The sequence below is a fragment of the Neofelis nebulosa genome, chromosome 5 (genome assembly GCF_028018385.1).
Source record: "Neofelis nebulosa isolate mNeoNeb1 chromosome 5, mNeoNeb1.pri, whole genome shotgun sequence".
Lineage (NCBI taxonomy): Eukaryota > Metazoa > Chordata > Mammalia > Carnivora > Felidae > Neofelis > Neofelis nebulosa.
The window spans coordinates 114,763,752-114,782,750 of record NC_080786.1 but is presented as its reverse complement, the minus strand read 5'-3'; positions in this window follow the sequence as shown (position 1 = coordinate 114,782,750).

Genomic DNA, 18,999 nt, shown 5'->3' with positions numbered 1-18,999 from the left:
ACATCCAATTTTTTTTTAACGTTTATTTATTTTTGAGACAGAGAGAGACAGAGCATGAACGGGGGAGGGGCAGAGAGAGAGGGAGACACAGAATCGGAAGCAGGCTCCAGGCTCTGAGCCATCAGCCCAGAGCCCGACGCAGGGCTTGAACTCACGGACCACGAGATCGTGACCTGAGCTGAAGTCGGACGCTTAACCAACTGAGCCACCCAGGTGCCCCACATCCAATTTTTAAAGATAAAACTCCCTCAGGGCTGCTAAATGACTTATCTGAATTTATCTAGGTAAATAGTCTAGGATTTCTGTTGTTGCAATTATATAAAGGTTTTAATCATTTTAAGTTGCATACCACTGCAGGACTTTTGCTCTGTGACTAGTTGCTAGGCAGCTACACTTTAACAGAAAATCATACATAATTAAATTACTGTTTACACAATTAAATGACTATTTTAGAAAATAAGACTAAGAAAATTGTCAAATATCAAAAATATAGAAAAAATTATTCATGGCATTACTAGTCCATCTAAATCAAATTGTCATTAATACTTTGCTATATTACCCCCATTTTCCCATTACTAATTTATTTGTAGTCAAACTACAGCAGTATTTTTGCATTTTTTTATTTGTAAATTTTTGTACTGATGTGTAGTTGAAACATAATGTTATATTAGTGTCAGGTGTACAACATAATGATTCAACTCTATATGTTATGCTATGCTCACCACAAGTGTACTTACCATCTATTACTATATGGCACTGTTACAATACCATTGACTATATTCCCTATGCTGTAATCTTTATTCTCATGACTTTTTCAACCCATAATTGGAAACCTGTATCTTTCCGGGATTTTTTTTAACCACTTAAACCATATTCTTTTCTCCTCTGTGATAGTTTTCTCTTTGAATACATCTTGTTGAAAAGCACACAAATATTCATTTACATACCTTATTTTTATATGTCTTCAAATAAAATGGATGTTAAATATGTTTTTGGTGCAGGGCATTATTTTCATTAACCTCTAATATGTGACAATGTTTTGCATATTTATAATATCATTATTAATAAATGAAATAATAAAAATGATACATTCACATATTTCAAATAAAGTTTTCCTTTGTTATTATATTTCACAAATAATAATAAACTTCATTTCTTACAGATATTGCTACAAATATCTTAGAACACCACAAGTCAACTGTGATATAAGAGACTTTTTACTATTCTCTAATAAAAACTTTAAAAGCTGAACTTTGGAGTATAAACCCTTCAGAGTAATTCTTGATTCTTACCCACATCTATTTGAACTTTTTTATGTCAACTTTCTCTGTTTGTTTTATTTTATATGTTGTCTTAGATAGACTCTCAATGTGTGATGAGAACCTCGTTCTCTGTTTGAACTGGAAAGAAAAATGCTTCTCTAGGTAATAAAAGAGATCCACTGGTAAGCTGTGTTTTCTGTGACTGGCTATGGCCAGAGCTTACCAGCTGACTGATGGCCAGGTTTGAATGTATTTCATAGCCTGACTATTAGATCACAGTGGAGGAAGAGATGATAAAATCAGCCTGCTTTCTTAAATGAGGTTGGTATATACTTCAGCTCTGTTTTTTAAAAAAAAAACTTATTCTCTTCCTTCCCTTTAACTTAAACTATGGAAATTAAAAGTCTTTAAAATTAGAGTCAGTTTATATAAGTAACAATATAAAATGAACTGTGCTGTTAGTGCAGAGCCAGATATGGGGCTCAATCTCATAACCATGAAATCATGACCTGAGCCGAAATCAAGAGTCAGATGCTTAACTGACTAACCCATCCATGTGCCCCTGAACCCTTCAGCATTTAGAATCAATTATTATGTGACCGCTTTAATTCTGCTTGTTTATGAACTCATTTTTCAGCAGATCTTTTTCTTTTGGTCTTCCATCATGGCTGTCTTTCTCGATAACCAAGGGTAACTTCTCACAGTCACATCAGCTCACAGAGACTAGATTTACCTATTATATTTCCATTATTTTTTTTACAAAAATAGCATTTTTTTTCTAATTTTTCATATATTACATCTTTTATGCTTAAATGAGCTCAAGTATTAAAAAATTTTAAGAATGAATGTTAACATTTCCTGAAATGCTACAATACTAAGATATTTGCAACTAACATTCTGGAAAAACCTTTCATATATTTTTAATGTTTGTGTATGTACATATTTGTAAGTGTGTAAATATTTTAATCTGAAGCAAATCTACTTACAATCTTATAGTAATGTGTACATACGCTTGTATTTATTTTTGTCACTTTGCACTTTACAAAAATGGGATCATTTTTGTACCATGGCATTATGAATGCATTAGGGGTTACATAATATTTCACTAAGTGGATAAACCAGGATTTACTCAAGCATCAGTTAATGAATGGACATTCACTATGTTTCCAGATTTTGCCTCTATCAATAATGCTGCAAAAATCATTGTTTGTATATATTCTTATGTTTTGGTGTGTACACATCTAGGAAGCAGATTTCATGAGTGTATCTGTTGGATCAAAATATATATATTTATATCAATATATATTAAAAAGCTGCTTTCCAAAATGACTCTAAAATTTGCATTCCTAATAATAATCTATGAGTTTATTAATTTTGTCATGCCAGTAAACGTAAAGTATTTTAATTTCATTTATTCCTACCTGCATCCATTCATGCATTTATTTATGCTTTTGGTCAATCTGAGTAGTGGAAAATAATATCCCATCATTTCTTTACTGTGTAATTCCCTGATTACTGGTATATTTGAGCAATTATTCACATATTTACTAGCCATTTTGGTATTTTCTTTATTGAAATGCTTATTTATATGCTTGCCCACTCTTCTATTAGTGTCTTTTCCTAATTAATCTGTAAGCTTTGTTGTAAAGTATAGATGGTATACCTTTATTTCCTATATTACCTGAAAATATTCTAATTTATCATGTTTCTGAATTATTTTACATTGTATTTTCCCAAATAATTTCTAATTGTCACCAAATTTATCTTCCAGAGTTGTATGTACTAGCTAAAATTATCACAACTAAAATATTAAGATGTTTATTTTATACTTATTTAATTACATTTGACAACTGAAACTATTTATCTGAAATTCCAACTTACTTGGGGTTTGTTGTAGAACTGAATTCTTTTTCTTCCCAGTAAATAACCCATTATTATGGCCCTGTTTATAAGTAAATTCACTTTTTTGCTCAAATGAAATGCAACTTGTCATATATTAAATCGTCATACATAATCAGATAAAATAGTCAACATTTTTCTATATTTTTAATCTATTTTTCTCTTCATAATGTAATACCCTTATATTTTAATTTGGGTAGATTTACTGCAATATAATATCTGGCAAGCTCCTCACATTATTCAACTTTTTCATTGAGTTAGTACATATTATCAGATATATCTTCTTCTGTATAAAATTTAATATTTTATTCAAATGTAAAAGACATTATTGTCATTACATTTGAAATAGAATTAAATTGATCAAATAATAATTTAAGAAATATTCACATTTTTATTTAGTCTTTCTACCTAAAGATATTTATAGAAATCACCTATTTAGAAGTTCTAGATAGAATACAAATGGCACTATGACTGTAGGTGAAGTTCTGAGAATCTGTACTTCCAAATTCTATTGCACATCCCCATATTGGGACAGCTTCTAAAAACCTCCAAGGTCATGGGTAAACTCAGCCCTGATCAATGGGAATCACTATGTTTCAAATATTATATGTCAGGAACTTTCCCAAGATATAAGAAACTATTCCCAAAAAAAAACTATTAGTGTCAAATGTGATGATGAATGATTCAATGATGACAAAATAAAAATCATCCTTTGTGCTCATAAATAGACAGTTGAGCATGCAAAAAGAGTACTCTGAATGTAAGTAAATACACATTTCACTGGTAACTCAGAATTTCCATGAGAAAGGGTTCTTGTGTTAAATATATTATGGGGATTATACTAAAGTTACTTTAATAGGCTAACAACTGGGTAAAGAGATCTCATTTAAGATTTTTGCCTTATAAAACAAATATTTTACTTAATCATTTGTTGGATCACTGGTACCAACCCAGTTTTCACGATTGTATGAAAAGTCTTTATATTTCCTTTAACACTCCCTTTATCTCTTTTAAAATAAAAAAAAAAATTACAGTAGTTATCCATTAAGCCTTTTTAGCCCTTTGATAATCTAACTTCATAGCCAAATATACTCTTGACAATCTATGACTATTACCTAATGTTATTTGCAAGGTTTTAACAAAAGTTTTCACTTCCTAAGAAAAGGGTGAAAATCTTAAAAACTGACAAGGTTTGTGAAAAGTCTCAATTCCAATCAAGTCCAGATTTTTCTTCATTTTATAATCCACACTATGTGAACTGTTTTTTGTTTCAGAAAATATTATATTAATTCAATTTAAACTCAATTTTGTGCACTTCTTTTGTAGGAAGAGAGTAGATTTCTGGATTAGTGAATGTTTCCTTTTTTATTTAATGTTTGTTTATTTTTGAGAGAAAGAGGGACAAAGCATGAGCAGGGAAGGGGCAGAAAGAGAGGGAGTCACAGAATCTGAAGCAGGCTCCAGGCTCTGAGCTGTCAGTACAGAGCCCGGATGTAAGGCTTGAACTAATGAACCAGGAGATCATGACCTGAGCCCAAGTCGGACACCAAATCGAGCCACCCAGGCGCCCCGTGAATGTTTCATTTCATTATGGTTTAATTTTATGTAAATATGGGAATTTGAGAGATATAAAATTTAAAGTCATTATATCTGTAAAAATCAGAAACAGTCCGTCTGTGAGAGATTAGTCTTTGGAGCTAGACTAGGCTTTCGTTAATGCTTCTCTAGTTACAAGCCACTGAACCTTGGACAAATTAGTTATATTTTGTGCTTTCAATTTTCTTACACTGAGGATTAAATGAGTTAACACAGGTAATTTCTTATAAGAATGCCAGTATATTAGTTATCATTATTTTTTTTTACTTGACTCAACAACTTTGAGTAGTTAGGTAAGAATTGCACTTCCTAACACATGTAGACACAGGTGCAATGATTTATATCTATCCAATCAAGAAGCAGTCATGTCCTATTATCAAACCAGGGTTTCTTATTTTCTTATCCAATTCAGTTTCACATGCTGTTGCAGCCAAGTTCTATTTGTATATATGACATATTTAAAATAAAAAAGGGAAAAAAAAATCAAGCTCTTGAAGATGTCAGGTTGAGGGAATGGATATGAGTCTCGGCATCTTAAGGCTTTTTTTTTTTGGCGGGGCGGGGAGGGTATTTTACTCAACCATCACTACTGCAGTGCTTACTCTGTTCCAGGCCCTGTACTATGTTCCGGGAAGAACCAGTAAAGAAGGTTCAGTCTCATTGATAAAATATGAGTTTAGATTAAAGAATCATTAAGGATCACTCTTCCACCTCCTGAATTAGAATAGTTTATGTGTTCCAAGTAAAGCTTTGAATACTTAAAGTGTGGCTATATGTGAAAATTATCTTATTAATAAGTTAATAAATTGATCTTATAAATCAACTTTGTTTCTGAAAATGATTTAGAAATATATGTATATGTATACTTTTATGAAAATGTATATATACACACATATACATAACATGTAAAAGTATGTATATAAGTTTATATATTTTCCCTGTAAAACAATTTCCAGAAGACAAGACAGTTCCTAAGTATTATAAGCACATATTAATTAACAAAATTTTATGGATTTGAATGTTGGCTTCATGAGTTAACAGATGTGTGACATTGACCAATTTCTTTAATTTCTTGTGCCTCCATTTTCTTTATCTATAAAATGGGGATAGTAATACTATTTACCTAATCAAAAGGTTATGAAGGTTAAAGAAGTTATTATATACAAAGCACTTAAACATTACCTAGGATATAATAAATGCTTTATAAGTGTTAGCTAACATGTTTTCATTATACTTAAACTAACTTTATTTTTTTAATGCCTATTTATTTCTCTTGAGAGAAAGAGATAGAGAATGAGCAGTAGAGGGGCAGAGAGAGGGAGACAGAGAATCCCAAACAGGCTCTGCACCATCAGCACAGTGTCCAATGTGAGGCTAGAACTCACGAACCTTTAGATGGCGGCCTGAGCCAAAATCAAGAGTTGGACAGTTAACCGAGACACTCAGATGTCCCTGCTTTCATTGTACTTAAATAAATTTGATCAGTTTACTAATTTCCACCCTGATAAAGGTTGCAACAGGTAAATACAAGCATATCTTTCAGTCTTCTTGATCTAAACAACACTGATCAAGAAGGATCATTTCATGTGCTAAATTCTCACTGTCTACATCTTCTGCCCTCTAGCTTAAAAGATTAACAGGCTCTCACACTTGTGATAAGATTATTCTTTTCCTAGGAAGAATCAAGATTGAGTCCTACATATTTGGAGAAGACCTTGCCTATCCTTATCTCCTATATTTATCTGTAGGAGTCTAGTCTAGTCGCATTCCTATTCACTCATTAATGTTGTCTCAATTTTCTTATTAGTGATATCGATATTCATACAAATGATTCTTCTAACATTTTGATCGTTAGTACTTGAGCTCTCTCATCACATCGTATTTTTCCTCTGGCTTTAATTAGCCATTATTTTCTATGGTTATACACTACACTTTAAGTGCCACTAAATCAATGTCTCTATAAGCTCAATATCAAGCGTCTCAACTGCTAACCATTATCTGTCCAGCTTACTCTTTCTGGTACCCTAACTCTAAAATAACTTTCACCTCACTACTAAAGCCTGTTAATCCTCTCATCTTTTCATTATCTTTTACTTCGCTTTATATCTTCCCTTCTCTTTTTCTAGCTTACCTTTCAAAAAACAAACTTTTATAAGCATCATCTTGTGTGCCACTTAAGTTTGTCATTTGTTTGTAATCATGGAATAAAATTCCATCCTGATTTAACTCATTCTCCTCTGGTTCTTAACCTGTACCCACAAAATTGAAAATAGTTGGAAAAAACACGACTACTTTGACACATGGTTAAAACCATGACATAAATCTCAAATGAGCCCGTAAGATGCTGCTTGGAAATTGAATTACATTTCTCCAATCCAACCACTTTGTTCATATATTAGAGCATTAACCATTATACATTCTTTTCAAACCTGAGTCATCTCCTCCTGATCTTCAATCCAAACTTCTTAGGGTTGCTTGGGTGGCTCAGTTGCTTAAGGGGCCAACTTGGGCTCAGGTCATGATCTTACAGTCTATGGGTTTTTTTTTTTGTTGTTTTTTTTTTTTTTTTAATTTTTTTTTTTTTCAACGTTTTTTATTTATTTTTGGGACAGAGAGAGACAGAGCATGAACAGGGGAGGGGCAGAGAGAGAGGGAGACACAGAATCAGAAACAGGCTCCAGGCTCCGAGCCATCAGCCCAGAGCCTGACGCGGGGCTCGAACTCACGGACCGCGAGATCGTGACCTGGCTGAAGTCGGACGCTTAACCGACTGCGCCACCCAGGCGCCCCACAGTCTATGGGTTTAAACCCCATGTCAGGCTCTGTGCTGACAGCTCAGAGCCTGGAGTATGCTTCAGATTCTGTCTTCCTCTCTCTCTGCTCCTTCCCCCACTCACACTCTGTCTCTCAAAAGTAAATAAACATTAAATTTTTTGTTTAAATTAAATTTCTTAATGCCTGAGAAAATCAAAGCAATAGGAAAATATAAGGTCCCACTGCTATATCCCTACCACCTTCTCACACCTTTATTCATTTTTCCGAACTCTCTCCTGTCACTCAAATTGAACTGTTCACTGCTACCTAAAGCCAACATTTTCCCTTCACCTTTTCATTCCCTCTTTCACAATGAAACACAACATTCTGGGAATTCTGTCATCTCTACTGCATAATCACATTTTTCATAGGTGTATCAACATGGTGTTATTTTCCAATCTTAAAAATCCATCTCTAGAAATTATCCTTCAGTAACTCACTCTCTCTCTGTAGCCCGTTTATATGAACACTTCTTAAATGAGTGCTCTATACTTTTGCTATTCAAATAATGGTCCTTGGACCAGCATCATCAACATTATCTGCAAAATTGTTAGAAGTGCAGAACTCCAGCTAGACCAACTAAATCAGGATCTATGTTTAACAAGATTCCCACGTGATTGGTATGTACATTAAAGTTTGAGAAGCATTGGTTTATACTCCTCTCCAATTTTACTTTTTCCATTCTCAAATCCTTTCCAGTCAAGATTTCACTCTTAGAGCTCCACTGCAATTGTTCTTATCAATGTCACTGATGACATCCTCATTGCTAAATTCAATGGCCAGTTCTCAATCATTATTTTATTTGAAATATCAACAGCATTTTAGAAAATGTGTCACTCTTTCCTCCTTGAAATACCTTCTTCACTTGGCTTCTCTCACAAAGCTTTCTTATGTGAATTCTACTTTGTTAAGTCCTCCTCTTCTCTGTAACCTCTTTTAAAGCACTCAGACTCTAGAATGTTCCTCTTTTCATTCTCTCCATATTACAGATCTCGTGAATTTAAATGTATTTATAATCTGACAACATGCCTCCTCTCATTCTCTGGACTCACATATACAACTGCCTACTCCACCAGTCCACTTGGATGTCTAACAGATATCTCTAACTTAACATGTTTAAATTTGAGTTATGTTATTCCTTCATAAAACTGCTCCATCCACAATCTTGCCATTCTCACTTAATAACAACCTCACCTTACAATTATTCAAGACAAATGTCTTTAAGTCAAACTTGACTTTTTTCTTGCTCCTATAATCTGCATCCCATCCATCAGGCTCTCATATTGGCTCAACCTTGAAAATATATCCATAATTCAATTGCTCAAATCAATTCCCCCGTTATCATCTTCATTAAACTACCACCACCCCTTGGTGGGATTATAGAAATAACCTAGTTGTTATTCCTCTTTCCAAACCCCTCTCCACCTTACAATTTATTCTCAACAAGCTTCCAAAGTATCCCTTTTAAAATGGAATTTGGACCATGTGCTTGTGTGCTTAAAACTCCCAAAGAGTTCCACTTTTATTCATGGTAAAAGCCATGATCCCCAGAGCACTTCAGTATCTGGCCCTTGTTGTTTCTCTGATTTGTTTCTTACAACTCACCATCTTGCTCACTACACTTTTGTCATACTGGCCTCCCTATGCTATTTGAACAGGTCAGTAATGCTTCCGCTTATAGAGAAGACTTTGCATTTCCTGTGCCATATGCCTAGAATTCTCTTTCCTTAGATATAAGCCTGACTTGCTCACTCACCTACTCCAAGTTCTAAATGGTACCTTTTCAGTGAGACAGAGCTGATCACCTATTTGAAAGTATCTTGCCCAGACCTATTCTTCTCCTTTATGCAGTTTAAATTTTTTTCATATAATTTTCAAATTATAACTATATCAGATAAGTATGATTTCAGTTATTAAGTATGATTTCAGTTATTAATGATTTCAATTATAAGTATAATTTCAGTTATTGCTTTTTTCCTTTATATGGAATACATTTTTTTTTTACTTTTGGGACCCTTATATATTATTTAAACCTGAAAAATAGTAATGCTCAAATTATTTATTGGATAAATTAATAATAGTCACTATTTATTAATAATGTATCCATTATGAATATATTTTTATTACATGAGGAATGAAAATTTTATGCATTTTATAACATTACCTTGAAAACATATTTAGTAGCAAGAAATATGGTGCCTGAGTAAACTGCTTCTGTATAAATAAACGTATCTTCAGAAAGCCTAGTAAATAAATATCTCAGTGATAAAAATCTCTCCATAAGATGTCTCCCGTGTTATTAGAGCCCTGATCACAAATCATGGATTTGAAGTACATATCTATAGCTCAGCTGTGTATTTATTTTAAGGCCAATATTTCTCAATTTTGTCACTAAAAGAGAAAGCTAGCTTCTCCAAGATGATGACGGACAATAAATAAAAACAGATTTCCCAGACCTTGTGAATTGTTTTAACAATTAGGACCTATGGCTATTCATTGACTTAGGTAAAAATTTTCCATAAAAATAATTTTACATGTAATTATATGATATTTGCAAATTGAACCTGGGAAGTTCTTTGACCTGTCTGCACCCAATCCAACAATATCTACTTAGGAGCCCCTCTCTCTTGCTACCTGAGGTTCTATGTACTATAAGTTAATCTTTAGTTTTCATCTATCTGTTGATTACTCTCCACCAGCTCAAATATCTATAAGTTCTTCTCACAATTAATGAAAAAAAAGGAACAAATATTCCACTTAAACCATATTTCTTCTCAGTACTCTTTTACTTTCCAAACTCCTTACTAAATTGTTTATATTCTTTATTCTTTTTCTTCATATCTCAAAATCATTGTTCAACCTACCACAATCTGCCTTCCATCATTTTGTTACCAATATAGATAGAGAGACAGATAGATAGATAGACAGATCTAATTAGTGTCACCAATTAGCTCTACTAAATTTGCACAAAATATTTTTTGGCAATATTGTACAACCACTCAGGAGCAACCGACACTGTTGACAATTCACTCCTCCTAATGCATTCTTTTTTTTTTTTTTTTGGCTTTAATAGGCTCCATCACACTATCCTGTCCCTCATTGACAATCTGGCTGCTGATTCTCCTTTAGTCTGTTTGTCATTCCTCTCCCTTTAAGCTTTCCCTAAGTGCAAGTTTTCTTTCCTTGAGGACAAATCTTTCAAAATTCACTTTTCTCATGGGCCATTTACTCTCTTAGTTACTCTAAGTATGCTAATGTCAAACAAGACTATGTCTCTTTCAAATATATCATTTGCAAATACCTTCTCTCATTCTGTAGGTTACTTTTTAGTTTTGTTGATTGCTTCCTTCACGTGCAGAAGCTTTTTGCACGGCAAAAAGGGACTCCTTTTTGCATCAAGGGACTCCTTGATGAAGTCCCAATAGTTCATGTTTTCTTTTGTTTCCCTTGCCTCCAGAGACATGGTCTAGTAAGAAGTTGCTATGTCTGATGTCAAAGAGGTTGCTGCCTGTGTTCTCCTCTAGGATTTTGATGGCTTTGAAGGTAAGTATTCAAAATCTAAAAAGAACTTATCGAAATAAACACTCAAAAAATAAAAATAAAAATAATTCAGTGAAGAAATGGGCAGAAGACATGAATAGACATTTTTCCAAAGAAGACATACAGATGGCTAACAAACACACGAAGAGATGCTCAATATCAGTCATTATCAGGGAAATATGAATCAAAGCTACAATGAGATATCACCTCACAACTGTTAGAATGGCTAAAATTAACAACACAGGAAACAACAGGTGTTGGTGAGGATGCAGAGGAAGGGAAACCCTCTTACACTATTGGTGGGATGAAAACTGGTGCAGCTACTCTGGGAAATGGTATAGAGGTTCCTCAAAAAGTTAAAAATAGAACTACCCTATGACCCCAAAATTCGGATGCATCCGAATATTTATGGCAGCATAATCAACAATAGCCAAATTATGGAAAGGGCCCAAATATCAACCAACTGATGAATGGATAAAGATGTGATGTCTATATATATGATGGAATATTACCCAGCCATCAAAAAGAATGAAATCCTGCCATTTGCAACAATGTGGATGGAGTTAGAGTATATTATGTTAAGAGAAAGACAACTACCATATGATTTCACACATATTTGGAATTTAAGAAACAATAGATAAACAAAGGAGAAGGTGGGGGAAGAACAAAAGAGAGGAAGGCAAACCATAAGAGACTCTTAACTATAGAAAACAAACTGAGTGTTGATGGAGGGGAGGTGAGTGGGGGGGGGCAGGCTAAATGAGTGATAGTTATTAAGGAGGATACTTGTGAAAAGCACTGGGTGTTATATGTAAGTGATGAATCACTAAATTCTGCTCCTGAAACCAATATTGCACTATCTGTTAACTAACTAATATTTAAATAAACCTTGAAACAAACAAACAAAAAAACTAAAAATATTTTCAGACCCAATATGAGTTCCAGCTGTATGTACAATTTTTCTATTGGTTCTTACCACTGAAGTGACTCCAAAATACCACTTTTCAACTTGATCAAAATTAAATTAATTAATTCAACCCCTCACTCCATCTCTGACACCTGAATTCCTTCTAATGTTTCTTATTTTTTTATATCTCCAATTGCCAAGAACAGAAACCTAAGAGTCATCTCAGAACTCTCCCTTTACTTAACCCAAAATTAATCAGTTACCAGCCTGACCAATTCTATTTCTTCAACAACTCTAAAATATGGCCCCTGGCACTGCCCTGTTTCAAATAATTATGGACCATTCCAACAATCTCATAACAGTTTTTCCTTGGTCTCTTTGGATTCGCTGTACACACTGTAGGAAGAATAATCTTAAAAGCATTAATATAATCTCTATCCTATTTAACAATTTCAACATCCTTATTCTAAAATAAAAACTGATTAGTAAAATGCAAAATTCTACACCATCTTCCAGCATTGTGTTCCAAATGTGCCTAATTCCTCTCTGGTCTTCCAACTGGCTATTGCATACATCTGTATTTTCACATATACAGTGCTATCTGCCTGGAATGACCCCACCTCTTTGTCCAGCTTTCTTAACTTCTATAATTTTTTTTAAGATCTTGCTTTATCTTTGACTAGGTTAAGAGCTATATATATATATATATATATATATATATATATATATATATATATGTGTGTGTGTGTGTGTACATATGTACATATGTTTGTCCATCTATAATCCACTGTTATTATTCTGAAGTGCTGCTGGCATTGTGGGAAGGTGAATGAGATGGAATGTGTTCAGTATAGTCTTCTGATTAAATCTAAGTCTTTCAGGAGGCCTGTGTCTTGGCTATAACTTTCAGAAGTGTTTCTACCATGTATAGCTCCTGTCCTCACTCCTCAGATATTACAGAAAAACTAGACGGTACTAGAATGTGAGGAATGCCCTTCCCCAACTGGAATAAGGGTCTGGCAGAGATTTACCCCTAAAGAATAGGTCTTTGTCAAAGAGAATATTCTGGGCTTAATTCATTAATAATAACTCTTCTCATACCTTTTCCATAAAGGCATGCTATGAAGGTATACTTTTGGATCTTCACTGTGAATCTAGTGAATTCCCAAAAGTGAAACTCATAAGAATTTAGGACTACCCTTAAGATATGGTACCCAGGATATTCCCACTCTTGAGGGATTCTAGTCCATATTGAGCCTCCAGCAAATGACCAATATTACCATTTTCTGGATCCACTGGCTTTTATACCAGGTAACCAGATATCAGCTGTGATTCTCTAGATTTGCCTGTTTCTCAGTATGTTGTAGGCAATGGTTTGGCCTAAAACCTTAATTCTCTGATGATTCTAGGAAAAATAACTGATTTTCTGTTTGTCCAGCTTTCTAATGTTATAAGGATGAGTTTGACAACTTCCAAACTCTTTACATGTTAAAGAAGAAATCAAAAGTGACACAATTTATCCTTATCCCCTATTACTGCCTGTTTTTTCTATTGAACTGTATGTGTTGGAGAATAGTCATGTTATCTTTCTTCTTTACTCAGTGAGCAGTTCATGCCTTAGAACATGCTGAAGAAAATAGCTATTTGTTGAATGTATTTGTAGAATGCATTAATTAATGAATAATGAACACTTCAAAAAGAGACTTTACTTTTATAAAAAATAAATTTTTAAAGGAGAAATTCTATTTGAATTCCACATTTTTGACAATTAGATAAGAATCTCAATAAAGTTAAATTAATTCATGGTCTTGTGGAAAAATTGTTTTAAGTCAAAATTTATTATTTTAACTAACAACCTTAGTTAATATAACATTTTAAATGCTATTTCTAAATATGCTTGTGTTTTTATTAATAATTTCCAAAAGTCTTTAAGTGATGTATAAACTACTGGGAAAAATATTGTCTTTTTCTGAGCTAGATCTACTAATTTTTCATGATACGAAAGCCCATTAGGTCATAGACTGCTTATTCTTTATCTTACTTTTAACTATTTGTATAAAGTAATACAATGCGTTTCTTTTATACCACACTCTTAGTCTTAAAATGGATTAAATTTTTCCCTCTTAGAAAAAGTTTTTATGGGTTTACAGTTGTCTTTCCAGGATCTTCCTTTCTCTTGCCCAACTGTGAACCTGTCTAGTGTTATTGATGGAAGTGATTGTTTAGCAATAATATTGTATGGGAAACTCCTAAATTCTTGGGGGAGAATATTGGTTTTGAACTCCTGTTTGAAAACCTTGGCTCTGCCTCTGACTATTTGAGTAAGTTTAACAAATTGTTATTAAACCTGTAAACTTCATTTACCTGCACTTCCTGTTGGAAGGAATAGCATCATTTGCATTATGTTCTGGTTGTAAGTGCAGTATCTGGTGCTGAGGGGATGCTCACTAAAATATAGCATATATCCCTTTCTTCTTCATTGATGGCAGCACATGATGTTTATTTACATCTTAGCTATTTGTGTTTGGAAGAGATGGTTTTCTACTGTGGGAAGGAAAACTGCAGGTTGGCTGAGGGGCACCTGGTTGGCTCAGTTGGTTAAGCACCTGACTTCAGCTCAGGTTTTGGTCTCATGGTTCGTGAGGTCAAGGCTTGTGTGGGGCTGTCAGCTTGGAGCCCGGAGTCTGCTTTGTATTCTGTGTCTCCCTCTCTCTCTGCCCCTCCCCTGCTTGTGCTTGCTCGCACTCTTTCTCTCTCCCTCAAAAATAAATAAACATTAAAAAATATTTTAAAAACTTTAAAGAAAGGTTGTCTGAAAATGTGTAAAATTAATTCTCATCTGGTATCCAGTCCCTATACTCAATCTTATTAAATAATTAATTTGTATCACTAGATACTAGCTCAAGAGATAAAACAACAGAGTCACACAAAAGCTTAATGATTAAACAAAATTCTAATTTGTCGTAAGAAACCTAAATATTACCCCAGAACTATTGAAAAGCATACATTGATGGGAGGCAAAAGCAATTACTGACCTAACAGTCAAGAAAAATGAGTAGCTTATGCATTATTATGTCTCCATTTTAACTAAGAATTTGAAAATAACTTTCTAGGTGTTCTGGCCCTTTGGTCGGAGCTTGGGTAAACCTCTTAATGCCTTTTTTCTTTTTTGACACTATGCTAACTAGCTACCTTCTGAAATTAATTTTATTTTTCAAATAATATTCGCTAGAGTCAAAAAGTTTATCATTTTTAAGTTCATTAAGTTCATTGTAGTACTGAGGAAATATCAAAGCTACATTTCAAATAGTCATTGTAAAGTCAGCTATATGTCCAAATGAGAAATTTCTTTCACTATATATTGTTTAAGATAATTTCACAATCAGTGAAAATCTAACCTCCAAAACCCCCCACAAAAGCCATAGGCACACTATATATTCATTGATTATGCATACCACAAGTATTAATTTAAGAAATTGGCTGCTGTGAGACATGCTGGGGCCAATAACGTAGGTAACAACCATTGGCTCTTGTTTTAGAAAGGTTTTTTCAGAACTCATTCAGCTTTAGAATTCATTATGCATTAATACAAAATTATATGTTAGGCATTGTTTCTCTGTATATATTTCAAATGTGTTGTTTTGTTCCCTTGCCCTGTATTTATTCCTCAGTCCTCTCACTTTCCGGTTCCATCCAATTGGTAACCTCATAATTATCCGTAAAACCAATCTCCACTCTCCAGCTCCACTGCTCCTGCCTTAATTTAGTCTTACATTGATTCTTCCTAAGGACAATTTTAATGTCATCCTAATTAAAGTATTTCTTTCATATTGTTCTAGTAATTTTTCACATAATATTAGAATCATCATTATGAAACCCAAAAACCTCCATTCCTTATTTCAAATTACCTTTTGGCTGATTTTTCAGTTCCCAGAATAAGGAATGCATTTTCAGAATCACATAATATTTTTCTTCCTAGTGTTTTACCACTTTAATATGAAACAGTTTAAGGTCCAGTTCAGATCTCACTTCTGAATATGAGCCTTCTCTAATTCCCAGGAAGATTCTTTCTACCATCATGTAATATACTGGTTTGACTGACCTTGATCACATCACTTAATCTCTATAACTTGTAGGATATATGAAATAGATGTAAATATGTTATAAAATTGTCTGGAACTTAGTATGAACTATATAATACTAGCATTATTATTATTATTATTATTATTATCATTATCTTTTTTATCTTTATTCTCACACAGTTCTGTTGGCATGTCTTTTCCATTAAGCTGTAATATTCCTAAGGTCAGGAATAACACATCCTTTTGATCTGTAAAACCAATCACAACACCGGCATTCAGTAGGTGTCCATAAATATATGAAAATGAGTAAAGCAAAAGAACTAATAAGTCAATATTAACTAACAAGAAGTTATGCAGGGAGAGAGTGGTGAAATGTGGGATTTCACTCTGAATAAGGTGACATAGCAGTGACTCTGTGCCATACTTCAAGATGTGGAGAAGTTGCTAAATGAAGCATTCCCTTGGTGGGAAAAGAATTAAAAGTTTGATAATGGTTATTACATAGAAATTGGCATCCTCAGTAGAAAACAAAGAGACAGAGAAAGAGAGACAGAGAGAGAATTATCGTATTTGGTATCTGTTAACCTCTTGGTGTGTGATAATAGACCTCAAAATTTATCATTTTAAAACATTCAAAATGTATTTTTCTTAATGATTCTGTAGGATGACTGGACTCAGCTACACAGTTCTCTTCCATGTTATGTTTGCTGAAATCATTCTTATGAAACCACTTGAAAAATGCTGGGGCTGTAATATTTAAAAGACTTCATTCTTAGGTCTGGCCCAGTTTGGAGTGGCTAGAATATCTGGAATCTGGCTGGTTTATTCTCTCTCTCATTCTCTTTGTCTGTCTCTCCCCTTGGCTTCCCATTATTCATTAGTCTAACCCAAGCTTCTTTACATGGTGCCCAGATCCCAAGAGGGTGAAATCTATAAGACCTCTAAAGACCTTGGTATAAAAGTCACAAAGGAGGGGCACATGGGTGGCTCAGTCTGTTGAGTTTCCAACTTTGGATTTTGGGTCATGTCATATCATGGTTCATGGGCTTCAGCCCCTCATTGCGCTCTGCACTGACAGCGCGGAGCCTGCTTGGGATGCTCTCTGCCCCTCCCCCGACATGTGCAGGTGCAATCTCTCTTTCTCTCTCAAAATGAATAAACGTTTTTAAAAAATGTAAAATGAGGGGCACCTGGGTGGCTCAATCGGTAAAGTGTCTGACTCTTGGTTTCAGCTCAGGTCATGATCTCACAGTTCCAGCCCCTCATTGGGTTCTAAGCTGACAGTGCAGAACCTGTGTGGGATTTTTGCCCTCCCTTTCTCTCTGTGCCTCCTATGAGCTCTCTCTCTTTCTCTCTCTCTCTCTAGATCAATAAATAAACTTAAATTTTTTCTAAAAAAAGTAAAATTAAAAATTAAAACCAAAAAAGTCACACAGGATAACTTCCACTGCATTTTATTGGCCAAAACAAAGTCCAAGGACCAGCACGGTTTCACAGGAAGAGATCTATCCTCCACCTATTCATGGGAGGAATAGATAAGGATAGGAAGTATTGTTGGTGGTCATGATCGCAGACGATTTACTATAATCATCTTTTTGGCAGAAGAGAGTTACACTTGTTGTGATTGATATTTATTTTAGGTGAGATAAAGATGGTGGCAGAATCATTGTGAATATCTTTCTTTCAAGTTTTTTTCCCCTAAATAGTTCTCAAAATTCTTTCTTGAATGTAACTGCCAAATAATTATAACATGATCAACCATTTTAGATAAAATATTTAGAACAAAGGAAAAAATTACATGGAATAGTTGAGATACACTCTAAGATCTCCTCCTAGACCATGTGAATAAACTACTCCAAATTACTCAAAAGCATCCAGCACAATTCTTCATGGAACACAATATTAATATCTATTAATATTTATTAATAGATATGAATTTCATGTATGATGTGTCTAGCTAATTAATTTTGAATTCATTTAGTTAAGTAATATAGAATCCAGTTCGACACTCCTTTGGATATGGACTGAGTACAGTTGGATGAACCCACATCAGGTATGGCAAAAACCAACTATCACTAACAGAAGGGCTGCTCCTGAGAAAGTAGATAGTTGAGATCTCATTTGTCACTTTCAATGTGATGTTTACATCCAATGCTAGAATTGAAGTGTTGTTGATAAATAGTTACTGAGATATATTGGAATTTGAGTTGGTAAAAGCTCTCAAGGTTTTTTTCCCCATAATGGTCAAATGGAATTCTCAAGATGTGAATAGAAAGAATATAGGAGAACTATAGCCTATCAATAATCATATGCTCACTCAATACAACTAATCTATTCAGCCTGTTCTATAATAGAGTAAAATAATTACAGTGTGATGGAAATCCATCACTGGAATAACAGGGACTTAATCAGCTGTAAGTAACTTGTAGGCAAGAAAGGTCCAGATATAGCGGTAGCTGCAATATAACAAGACCCACAAATTTTGAGAGCAAGAGAAAGGAAAATTAGGGAAGAAAAGAAATGCAGAAGGATAGTTTAACATAGTTTTGTCACACAAATGTAAGCTTCTAGTGTAACAATTAAAAACATGAAAATGTATGATGGTATGACACCTAAAATGACATGGAAAAGCAAGCAAGCAGAATCAAAGAAGAAATGTCCTGTATAAACTGCTACAAAAAATTAAATAAATTAAAATTATTTAACACCAGATCTGAAGTATAATATAACTGATATAATCTAAATTTCCTATATAGGTTGCACTATAACCAGTGTGTAACAAACAAGACATTTCCAGAAAACAATTACAGTCTGCCCCATTTCAAATAGACCTTTCAGCACAGACCTTGAATAGACTTTAATAGACTAGGTGACATTGGTGCTAGGCTTTCATTTCATC